Below are 11,074 nucleotides of genomic sequence, written 5' to 3'. Positions count from 1 at the left end.
CAGTAGCTTAAAATCAACTTTCCACAACAAAAAGACAACCCAAATAAAAAATGGGCAAAGGACTGAAATAGACATTTCTCCAGAGTATATATTAAAATGGCCAATAAACACGTGAAAATATTCTTAGTATCATTAATCATTAGGGAAATGCAAATCAAAACCACAAGGGTATACCACTTCATACCTTTTAGGATGGCTATTATTTAAAAAAAAAAAAGGGAAGTGTTGATGAGGCTGTGGAGAAACTGGAACTTTTCTGTGCTGCTGGTGGGAATGTAAACTGGTGTAGCCACAGGAAAACAGTGTGACAGTTCCTCAAAAAATTAAAAATGAATTACTATATGATCCATCACTTCCACATCTGGATAAATAGTCAAAAGAATTAAGAGCAGGAACTCAAGCAGATAATTATACACTCAAGTCTACAGCAGCACTTTTCACAATGGCCAAAAGGTGGAAGTAACCCAGTGTCCATGGATGAATGAATGGATGAACTAAATGGGGTGTCTACATACAATGGAATATTATTTAGCTTTAAAAAGGAAGGCCATTCTGACACGATGCCACAGAACTGTATACACTTCAAAATGGTAAATTTTATGTTATGTATATTTTACCACTTTCTTTAAAAATCAACTTTCTGACTTCTTGACCTGTGCTGTGGTGGAGGGTTTCCCCATTCTTGGAAGGTTTAGATTAGATGGCGGGGCCCGTCTGCCCTTGGGGTTCTCTGACTCTGGGTCGTGACGCCACCGTTCTTCCAGGAGGGACTTGCTAAAGCAGGGAAGCAGCGTCCCACTGCACAGCCCGTTCAGGGAGTCTTTCTGTGAGGCCTTGGGCCTGTGCTGTTGCCTTCAGGAAATGCAGATGTTTGTCAAGAGAGACAGAACCTCCAAAAGTCAATGAAAAATGACTTAGAAACAGAAAACTGGGTTTACCAGGCAAGGGCAGAAGAACTGCAAAGAGGAAATGGAAGAGAACTGTATTTGAAGCCAAGTTTGCTCAAAAGAGGACCTTCCTTTCTCCAGGGCCAGAGCAGCTGTGTCCTCAGGTGGAGAGTTGTGCTGGCCCAAACTTCTGCCCGTTTCCACATGACCAGTCCCAGGCAGGCATGTGACTGTTTGTCCCCCAATTTAAAGTCCTCACAGGAGTGTCCTGCGTCCTTCCTAGAGAGTTCCCTCTTTCCTGGTTATTTCCGAGTAGGCTGAAGAGAAACCTTCAGGGCTCACCGATTTCCTGTCAGCCTGGGAGGGGAGCTGCTCGCAAGGCCTGGCGGCTGGGAGAGGCCAGGCTGGGGCCGCCACATCAAAGGCCTCCGTCCCCAAGCGTGGCTGCAGGAGGTTTATGTGTTTAGTGCTTTTCTGTACAAGATCTCAAGTTCTCCTAGATATCTCATTTAACAATTCAAAGTGTGGAGTATCATCCCCAGACATGTGCCTGTGTTTTCTGTAAACCTCCAGATTCCTAGTACCTGGCCCAGTACTTGACACACTGCCAACTTACACATGTTTGTGCAGTGAATGGTTGAAAGTAGTGACCCTGTTGTAGGCTGGTAGCCTAAGTCCACAGCTAAGATGCTTCTACCTGTGTTTCTTCTATTGTCCCTTTTGGTTTTCATTCTGCCAAGTCCCACTATGTGATAAAATGATAGTGTCTTTGTACTTACTGCAAGTGGGTCACATAAAGCACCTGCTAGTGACCCAGCCAGCTGTGAAAAAGCATCAAACAGCATGAATACAGTTGAATATCAGTTCATTCGTAATGGTCTTTTGCATTTTGAGGTAATGAAAGTTCACTATTGAAAAACAAAGCAAAAATATCTGAGAGCAAAGAAGAGAAAGCAGACAATCTCCCAACTTATCCCATAGTTATTCTTGGGATCAATAGCCCAACGGGAGATGATCAGATTCACTGTCCTTTGAACATCTCCACTTCATGGCTAGAGAGCCCCCACTTTCTGCCAAGCGTGTGCCAGGCTCAGGAGAGCCGCGGCTGAGGAAACCATCCCTGCCTTCACGCAGCTCACAGAGCTATGTGGAGGGCAATGACTCAGGACGTGCCGAGTGGCCCAGAAGAAACAAAATCACCACTGCGGCCACCACCACGCCCACCGCCGGGGTCAGTCTTGCTGTTAAAGCTGCAATGGCAGAGGTCCTGCCTTCAGTTTCCCTTGGCGCCTCTGAGAAAAGCCAAGCAAAGCAAGACCCTTCATGATGTACTAAGTGAGAACACCCAGGAGGTAAAGGCGGAGCATGGAGGACATGTGTAACAGGCCAGGACTCACAGGGGCAGGTTTCCAAAAGTGCAGGGACTCACGGTGCCATTCCGCACCAGATCCCAGAGAGATGCTGTCCCCCTCTGGTCCCACAGAGCTGGCTCAGCTTCCCAGCGCTCCGCGGGCCTCCTCCTTCCCGGCTCCCTTCCTGACTTGGAGTGGAGGGAGTCATTTCGGTCTTACAGAATTTCAGGGATTCCTTTGAGTCCATGTTGCACCTGGCCTGGGCGCTTACCCTTCTAGGTATAAGTGAGTGTAGAATCCCCATTCTTTCAACATCTGCCATGTCTCGTGTCTTCACTTGGGCTCCCCACCTCAGACTTGGGAATGTGGGGAAATCAGGGCCATGGGAGTTGAGTCAGAAATAAAGATGGAAACCCTCCAGAGCGGTGGCCTCGGGGGAGCGGTTGGGCAAGAGACTTGCTTTGGGTTCACCCCTCCCCTACTGCAGAAGTGACCAATGACTTTGTGGTTCGTGAAGAATAGATTATTTCTGTTTAGAACCTGAGTAATCTGATGGGAAGACTTGCTTTCAAATAGTTTCTGTTCACACATTTTCTTACCAGATGGCTCTTTGACACTTCCTGTGCCAAAGGCGCCTGCTCGACTACCACTCACCAAACCTGAGGGCAGGTTCTCCGCCTCCTACGTACTTTGTACCCCTCAGCCCCCAGCACCACCCAGTGAGACAGCACTCAGGAAACTCCTGACGGTTGGTGTCAACACCCCGTTGTTTGGTGGACAGCACTAAATAAAATGGCCTCCTTCATAAAAGTGTCACACTCAGGTGTGGGAGGAAGATGGTGTGATTCCAGAGGCGTTTTTAGTTCATTCCGTCCAGGTCATTTCCAGCTTAAGTGCTGGCTCCTGGATCTAATCAGAGTTGAGATTATTAGCTGAAACAGGAGCAAAAAATTTGCCAATCTGGGGTTTCTTGAGGTGATTTATTTCAGTTAAATATGTCAGTTGTTTGTTTGTTCTAAAAATATCGCTAGAAGGATGGGGGAGTATTCCAGATTGTTGACACTTTGACTGAAATGAGAAACAAAATGTAACTGATACGGGATCTAACAGGAGTTCCTGCCTGTCAGAAAGAGGAGGCGGGATTAGGATACCGGGAGGCACAGCCAAATCCTCAGAGAAGGTGGGGACCGTCCTCAGCACCCAGCCATCACTCACGGGCAGCCTCCCAGCCAAGGATGAAGGGCTGCTAAGTTCTGTAGAGCAAGGTCTGCCCCTGGAACTTTCTTCTGCTAAATAAGTATGGTGTCGATTCTCCCAGGAATCGGCAGATCTGGGGGCCTGAGCTGGGATCACGATGTCAGTGACAGCGAGGCCACAGTGTGGGAGAATGCCGAGTGACCTCCCCAGACTTGCCGGCACATTGTGTGGCGTCTCCTTCTCGAGCAACCACGGGCCTTAAAAGCGGCCAGATTTCTCAAACTTCCTCAGTGGTTCAACACCCCTGGACAGAAGTCTGCCAGTGAGCCACCCGGGTCAGTGGCTGGACAGGACTTTATTCCTGGAGAAGGTGCACATATGAGAGAGAAGAGCCCCACCCTTCAAACCCTCCTTTGGTGGTGCTTTTGAGAGACAGACCAGGAGTCAGTATGTGCAGCGTGGGTTTTGTAAAGATATTCGGATTTGATCCCTGAAAAGCTTGTCGACTAGGGGTTTCCTTCTGGTGGCCTGTGAGCTGACATCTGCTAGTAGAGTTCCGTTAGGTCTCAATTCAAAATGTTTGGATTTGATTATTTTTCAAGTAAGCTGGCACAGCTCCAAACACTCCCGGATACCTCGAGCCCAGCTCCCGTTCACTTGCCTGGTTCTGGAAGACATTTGAGGTTTTCACCCCTGAGAAGGACCCACAATGGCAGTGGATGATTACTCAGTGCTCTGCAGACTCAGGAGGTGCCCTTTACATGGGTGACAGTGTGAATGGGACCCCCTGGGTTGGTACAGTGACCCTCACTGGAGACACTTGGGGAGGACCTAGATGGAGTGATAGTGCAGCCACTGGAAAACCAACCAGGAAATCTCTTCTGATGGAAAGGATGCGTTCTGTTCAAGACCACAGGTGGGGGTGCCCTTTATTTGTGAGCCTAACATAAGTGGTTGGTCAGAATTCCCATCGAATTGAAGAACAAAATACTCCCACAATTCTTATGGGAAGGAAATAAACATAGGTAGGATTTCCTAAGTGTAGGGGTGATAGGCATTCTTTACCTTGGAGGTCTTTAAATATATATATATATATATATATATATATATATATATATATATATTAGACCTTTGAAGGTTAGGATGGAGAGTTATGAACTAGAGTGTTGCTTCTTGACCTAAATTTGCACACAGATCAATCACCTGGGAACCTTGTTACGTGGAGGTTCTGATCCATTGGGTCTAGAGTGGTGGATGTTCTGCGTTTCTCACAAGCGGGTGCTGTGGCTGCCTGCCCTGGACCACACGCTGAGTAGCAAAGCATTACAGGACCTCTCAAGGCCTTTTTCAGCTTTGGATTAGTTGGCAAAATCCATATTTCTTCTAATAAGCCAATGAATAGCCTGTCAGTGCAGCAATTAGGTAAGCCAGGTGATCAAAGACATTGTGTATTTACTGTGTAACAGTGAGCAGGTAGGCCATTCGTTCTGGTGACATTTATTGAACGTGCACCATTAGTAACACTTCTGTCTAGGAGTTTTTAACCACTGAGGAAGTTCTGGAAATCTGACCGCTTTTCAGGCCCATGGTTGCTCGAGAAGGAGATGCTACACAATGTGCCGGCAAGTCTGGGCAGTTCACTCAGCATTCTCCCACACGAATGGCGAATGTTCAAACAATATTTGAGATCTAGTGGGAGCAGTCACATGAACTGCCATTCCTCCCCACGCCTCCAGCTGTTGTCAAAGGATCCTCAGGGTGGCCTGAGGTCTCAGCTGTGGGGCCTGCACATCTGTAAACCCAGTGTCATCGGCTCACCTGGTGGTGACTGGGCTGTGTGTCCCAGGCATCTCACAGGCCAGGGACGGTATTGATTTTCAGTGACAGTGGCTCAGCCCAGAACCAGAGGCCGCTTTTTGCTGAGAATGCTACCTTCTATTGTACAATTGGGCTGCTTGGGAAATCCAGCCAGGAACGCCAAGGCTTCAGGTCCAGCACACAGTAGGTCATCAGAAATGTTGGTAACAATGAATTGAGATGGATTCTGTTCATGGAAGCCACACTGGAACCTGAAAGAAAGCCCCCATTCCTCACTGAGGGGTCAGTGAGATGGACCTGATACCACACCTGCCCCTGAGCAGCAGTGGCTGCCTCTCCATCCTTTCAGACTTGGTTCCCCGCCGAGTCCTCTGGCTTCACATTTCCATCTCTCTTCTCCTAGGCACCATAGGCTTTATTTAGCACAGCTCTTTTCATTTCTCTTACCTTTCTGATCTGTGGCTGCCAAACCATCTCTCAATTTGAAATTTCATTTCAACATACTTGCCTCCTCCCCTCCTCAACTATGATTTCTTTTACATGGGAGATGCTCACTTTCCTTCCGGTGTTTGGCAGCCAACCCCACTCCAGCTCTTCGGTCAGGCTCCCCGGAAGTGGGAGGTGCAGCCGGTATTCAAGACCCCCACTTCCCCATCCTCCACCCCCGCCCCCGTGGTAATGTTGCCCCCTTGAGCCAATCCCACGTGCTTTTCTGCACAGCTGCTTTGCATCCTCCCTACACTCAGCAGACAAAGAGCAGGTTCCTGGCATGCTGAGCCCAGAGCGCGCGCACACACAGGTCAGCACAAAATACCACATGTCCAGGGTTCCTGTCATTTTATTTCTGAATCAGCTGCCTTGCATGCAGCATTTACAGATCCGCTAATTAGTGAGAGTTTGGTGTGGTAACGTGCACATTTCCTCCTGGTTGTACTTAATGAGTGCATTTTTGTCCAGCCAAATAAGACTGGAGGGAACTATTACTTTAGTATTTCTCTAAACTTTTCAAATTTATGTTCATTGAGAGTTCCTCATCAGAAAGCTTTGTGAGGCATATGCATATTAGGTTTCAGAATTTAGGAATATCTACCCTTTTAGCTTCATCTTGGGCCCCAGCCTTATAGCCCAGATTCCACTGTGGACGTTCACACCTCCCCCCTAAGCTCCGGGTGTTCCAGCTGCCTGCCTGGAAGGGCTGTCCCACCACAACTGTGCAAGTCCCACCTCTCCTTGTCTTCCACGGCCCCCAGGCAGAACCTGGCTCCTTTTGTGCTGCCCAAGCGCTTTGTCCATCGTCTGTGTTCAGCCCTTATCACGTGTCTATAACACTAGACTGTGAGCTTTTGAGGGGGAGGATACCAAGTCTTATTCCCCTTCAGAGCCTCAGGGGCATAATAGGTGCTTTTAAAATGGCTGACAAAAGGATGAACACATTCAAATTCATTATCAGGTACTGTCACATAGGTAATCACCTGTACAAATCTGAGAGGAACAAACAGGTTACAAAATACACTTTATACATAGGAGATGAGGAGATAGAGCCTGCCTGAGGATGGGGCTCATAGAAGATGTCAGACAATGGGGTGTTTACGGTTGGGGTGGGAGGGGCACTGGGGAGAGGGCTTCTAGGCAGGCAGATGGACCACCGGGAGCCCAGATGGGGAGATGGGAGGGTCTGTGATGAGTTAAGGGCTGGTGCCTGGAGCCTGGGACTCTTGGGGGTGGGGCCCCGGATAAAGCTAATCTAGAGTGATAGACTAGAGATGAGTGTCTAGTAGTTGGGGACAGTTTCCAGGGAGTCAGGAAAGCCTGCGTGGGGCTGATCATTAGATATTAAACCTAGCTCTGATAAAATGCCACTTTGATATATTCCCTAAGGTGCCCAGTGAAAAGTCACAGTGCCAATGCCTGAGCTTCACTGGGGACATGGTGTCTTCTTTCTAAGCTTTACGCTAGCCAAGCATAGTTGTTATTTCAAGAGCTATCTGGAGATTCTTTTTAAACTTCCAAAAATAGGGCAAAATATTATTTCTGTTTGTACTAATGAGAAGTAGAACCTTGACTAACTGGGTCCTTCAAATGACTAGAATTTTGTATGTGCCTGCCTTTTGAGTGAAACAGGCAAGTCAAAAATAGTACAGACAATGTGATAGTATTCTAAAGAGCCATGTTGGTATAGCCTAGAAGCAATAACATCCCAGCAGCCCTGTTCTCCTACATCCCTACTCACGTTTCCGAGTCGTCACCTGTCCCTAAACCAGAAAACCTGCCTAAGATTTGTGATCAGGTCTTTTCTTCTGATTGGACTGTAAATGCTTTGAGGGCAAGGGACTATATTTTATACCACGTTTTATTCCACAGTAGCTAACACAGATCTTTGCACCTTTTAAGGTGTCACATATTTGGCAGTGGATTAGAAAATGCTGTATGTACGCGTATGTCTTCCTGAGTGTCGATAGCATGGTTAGACTATGTTAAGTCATTCTCCTCTGTCTCCTGTCCAGTGCCTTGGACTCTGATGGGCTTGGGTTTGCATTTCTGTTCCACCGATGACTGGCAGTGTGAACTTGGGCTAGTACTTAACTCTCAACCTAACTTGCAGGGCTGGCGTAAGAATCTGTGATTAAACCTTTAAAGTGTCTGACAGCTGCTGTTGTTATTGTTATTTTACTTGTCTTGAAAGCAGAAGTTTCCTGGCTGTCAGCTTATCATGCCACAGTTGAAAGCTCTGGTATTTTCTGGAATTGCCATTTCATTTGGAAATGGATACCTCGTATTACTTACGGATGGCTTCCTTACAGGGGTGCTATTTGACCTGAATCTTGAAAGATGAGTAGATGCTTAAAAAGCAGAAATGGATGGAAAAGGCATTCCAGACAGAAGGAACAGCATGTGCAAAGACCCAGGGGCAGGAGGGAGGGTGACACATGGAAGAAGTTGATCATGGTTTGATGGGGGATGTATGTGACGGGCGGTGGGCAGACCAAGGTGAAGCACTTGGGCAAGGGACCAAACCATGAAAGGCACTGTGGGAGATGCTAGATTTGGTCTGTCAGTAAAATAGTCAGATTGGTATTTTAGCAAGTTTCTTCTCTTCATTAATATCCTGTAAGTTTTCAATGAGCCGCTAAACAAAACATTTTTTAATTAATGAATTTCGAGCCAGGGACAGGGAATAGGAATAGACCATTTTCCCAGCAGGTGACTTCTTACTATTCTTTAGAGAAACATCTTACTTAATTCATGGTTGGACCTGGGTGGTATGGCCAGCGAACGGTCTCAGCCTGGCAGTCTCTTCTGCCCTCTCTGTCAGGGTGACAGCTCCACATTTTGAAATGCAGCCAACGCTTGTTTGTCCCAAATGTTTTCATAACTTGTTTTTTTTTTTGCCTCAGGGTTTCCTCTGTAGATTGAGTTCGTACTATCTTTGGACATCAACCGCAGCAAATTAATGCTAATCATGGTTTGTATGCTCCTCATTGCTGTGCTAATGCGACACACACCCAGCCAGATGTTTCACAACAGTCTTCAAGTGTGTGAGCAGGGTTCGGCAAATATGATGACAAGTAGCACTTGGTCTGTTCTGGGTGGTGGTGTCGCCTCATGAACTAGCTGAGGTCTGGGGAAATGGTGAGCAGGAGCGCTGTCTCTTTGAGGCAGGGCCTCCGACTCCTGCTGCACTTGTGCTTGAATGGGAGTGTCAGGATCCGGCTTGTCAGGGCGTTCTGCCCATCGTGTTGGGAACACCTGACAGGGGCTGAGGGCCCCGCCCCTCCTCCCCGCCTCTCTTTCCCAGCTCCTTTTCTCTGCCCGTCTCTCGCTCATCCTGTTCCTCTCGCTTCCCTTCCAGGTGCCTTTTCCACCACTTACGCTCAGACGTTCTGCTATTGTTCTTCCTGTCTGGTTCTCTTAAATCCAGCCCACACCTTATCAACTCCATATCCTGAGTCAAGTGTTTGAAAGCTGTTATTTCATGTTAATCAGAAGTTCTTTTTCCAGCCAAGAAGCCTTGCACAGAACTGTTCCCCCAGGCTGAGGCTTAGAGACGAGCTGTGGCATTCGGTTCTTCGGGTACCATTAAAGGGCTCGTGGGTAACTGCTGTTAGAGCCACACCGCTGCCTGCCACACGGGGACACCTTGCCCGTCAGCTCCCGGTCCTCATGGAGGCAGGCGTGCTCTGAGCTTGACTAAGCCAGAGGAACTCGGTGTGTCTCTCAGAGAGCATCGCCATGGTCCTAGGTGGGGTCTCCTGTGGCCAAAAGTGCTTGGCCACGAGCCCTCATCCAGGAAGGTCTCCGGTGTCCACCAAAAGCTGACAGGTGACCCTTTGGCCACTTCTCCCTTCTTTGTAACACATCTCCCAGGTGACCCCAGTTTGGTGGAAGATTTTGATGGAAAAGTACTCCAGCCACCTTCTGGGCTCATGAGGATATCAGCAGGAGTCAGCTTCTGGCTCCTTAAAAACCTGTCCAGACACCCTGAGTGGCTGTCATTCCTTGTAGGTGGTCCTGGAAAGGCCTCAAGAAATTTCTACTTCTTGAATGTTTTTGAGCAGAAGCCAAGTCCAGGTCTCACGCCTGGCCTCACTCTTTATGGCCACCTGCCTGTAGACCAGGGACTGCATCCTTCTCATCACCTCGCCCATCGTCCCATCATCTCAGGCTCCTGCAAACCCAGGTTTAAGGAAGCTGCCACCTAGACCCATCCCCTCGGGACCCCCAACATCGCCTTGGGCGTCCTGATTCCATTTGGAGGGAGTGGTTGGTGCTAACCCATTCCTGAACTTGGGTGGTGAACGGGTTATGACCACCCTCATTCTGTCTCCCTCAGAGGAAAAGTGCCTTCAAATGAGGCTGTCACATTATACATGGTTGAGAAATTTGCCTTTATGTCTAACTCAAATCACTAGAAACATATTTATTTATCTTCTGTGGTTTATAGAGAAAGTAGTCAGTGAGCAAATGCTGGTTTAAGGCCCGTTGACCTCCAAGCACAGTTCTAGGCACTGTGGAAGTGAGGCCAGACAGAGGGAAGTTGGGGCTCTTGCATTAAGGGGAGATAAACACCACCTACTGGGAAGGGTTGTGACAAAGATGACACTGATATTGTTTGCAAAGCGCTAAACACAGGACCCTGCATACAGGAGGCCTTTCATAAACAGGATCTCTTCTCTGTCTTTTTCTTTTTATTATTATTAACAATAAAAACCAGCTAATGTGATACATACTGAGCAGAGACTATAAAGGTATAAACGTGGTCTCATTGGGAGACCTATTTGATGAGGTGGGTTTTCGCTGAATTGATGAAGAATTAGAGATGTGGAATAGCAGAGACTGAGATTGCGGACATGGCACATAAATTCATAAAGTTACAAAAGAAGCATAGCCTTTGGCCAGTCATTCTATTGATGGGAGGAAAGGGTCCATCCAGTGGGGTGCAGGGTGCAGAGTGGGATGGTGAAATAGGGGGACCAGTGGGCAGAGTGCCTTAAAGGACTCAGTGAGGAACTTTGCCTTATCACAGACAGTAAGGAAGTACTGTAGTTGCTTGAGCTATGAATGAAAATGATTTGGGGAGATCTTTATAATACAATTTCTTAGAGCCAGGCAAGTCAGGGGAGAGGAAGAGCATCAGAAAAGTATCTGGGCTCGTGCTAGGACTTCCACAAGGGTAGCAGTAGTGAGGAGCCCAGGACCAAGAGCGCTGATGTCTACAGGGAGACAGATGGAGAACCTCAGATGGGATAACTCTGAGCGGCCAAGAAAAAGAAGGATCTAAGCCAAGCGCTCAAGGGTCTGGATGGAGGGTGAAGCCATTGG

At 47.8% G+C, this 11,074-nt stretch overlaps 1 protein-coding gene across 3 annotated transcripts in view; it reads left to right on the top strand.

The window, feature by feature from the left end:
* Positions 1-11,074, top strand: part of TTC7B (tetratricopeptide repeat domain 7B) — a 134,976-nt gene that overhangs the window by 45,689 nt on the left and 78,213 nt on the right. The window lies entirely within an intron of this gene.

The sequence above is a fragment of the Hipposideros armiger genome, unplaced genomic scaffold (assembly GCF_001890085.2).
Source record: "Hipposideros armiger isolate ML-2016 unplaced genomic scaffold, ASM189008v1 scaffold_67, whole genome shotgun sequence".
Classification (NCBI taxonomy): Eukaryota; Metazoa; Chordata; class Mammalia; order Chiroptera; family Hipposideridae; genus Hipposideros; species Hipposideros armiger.
This window is presented reverse-complemented; position numbering and strand designations above follow the sequence as displayed.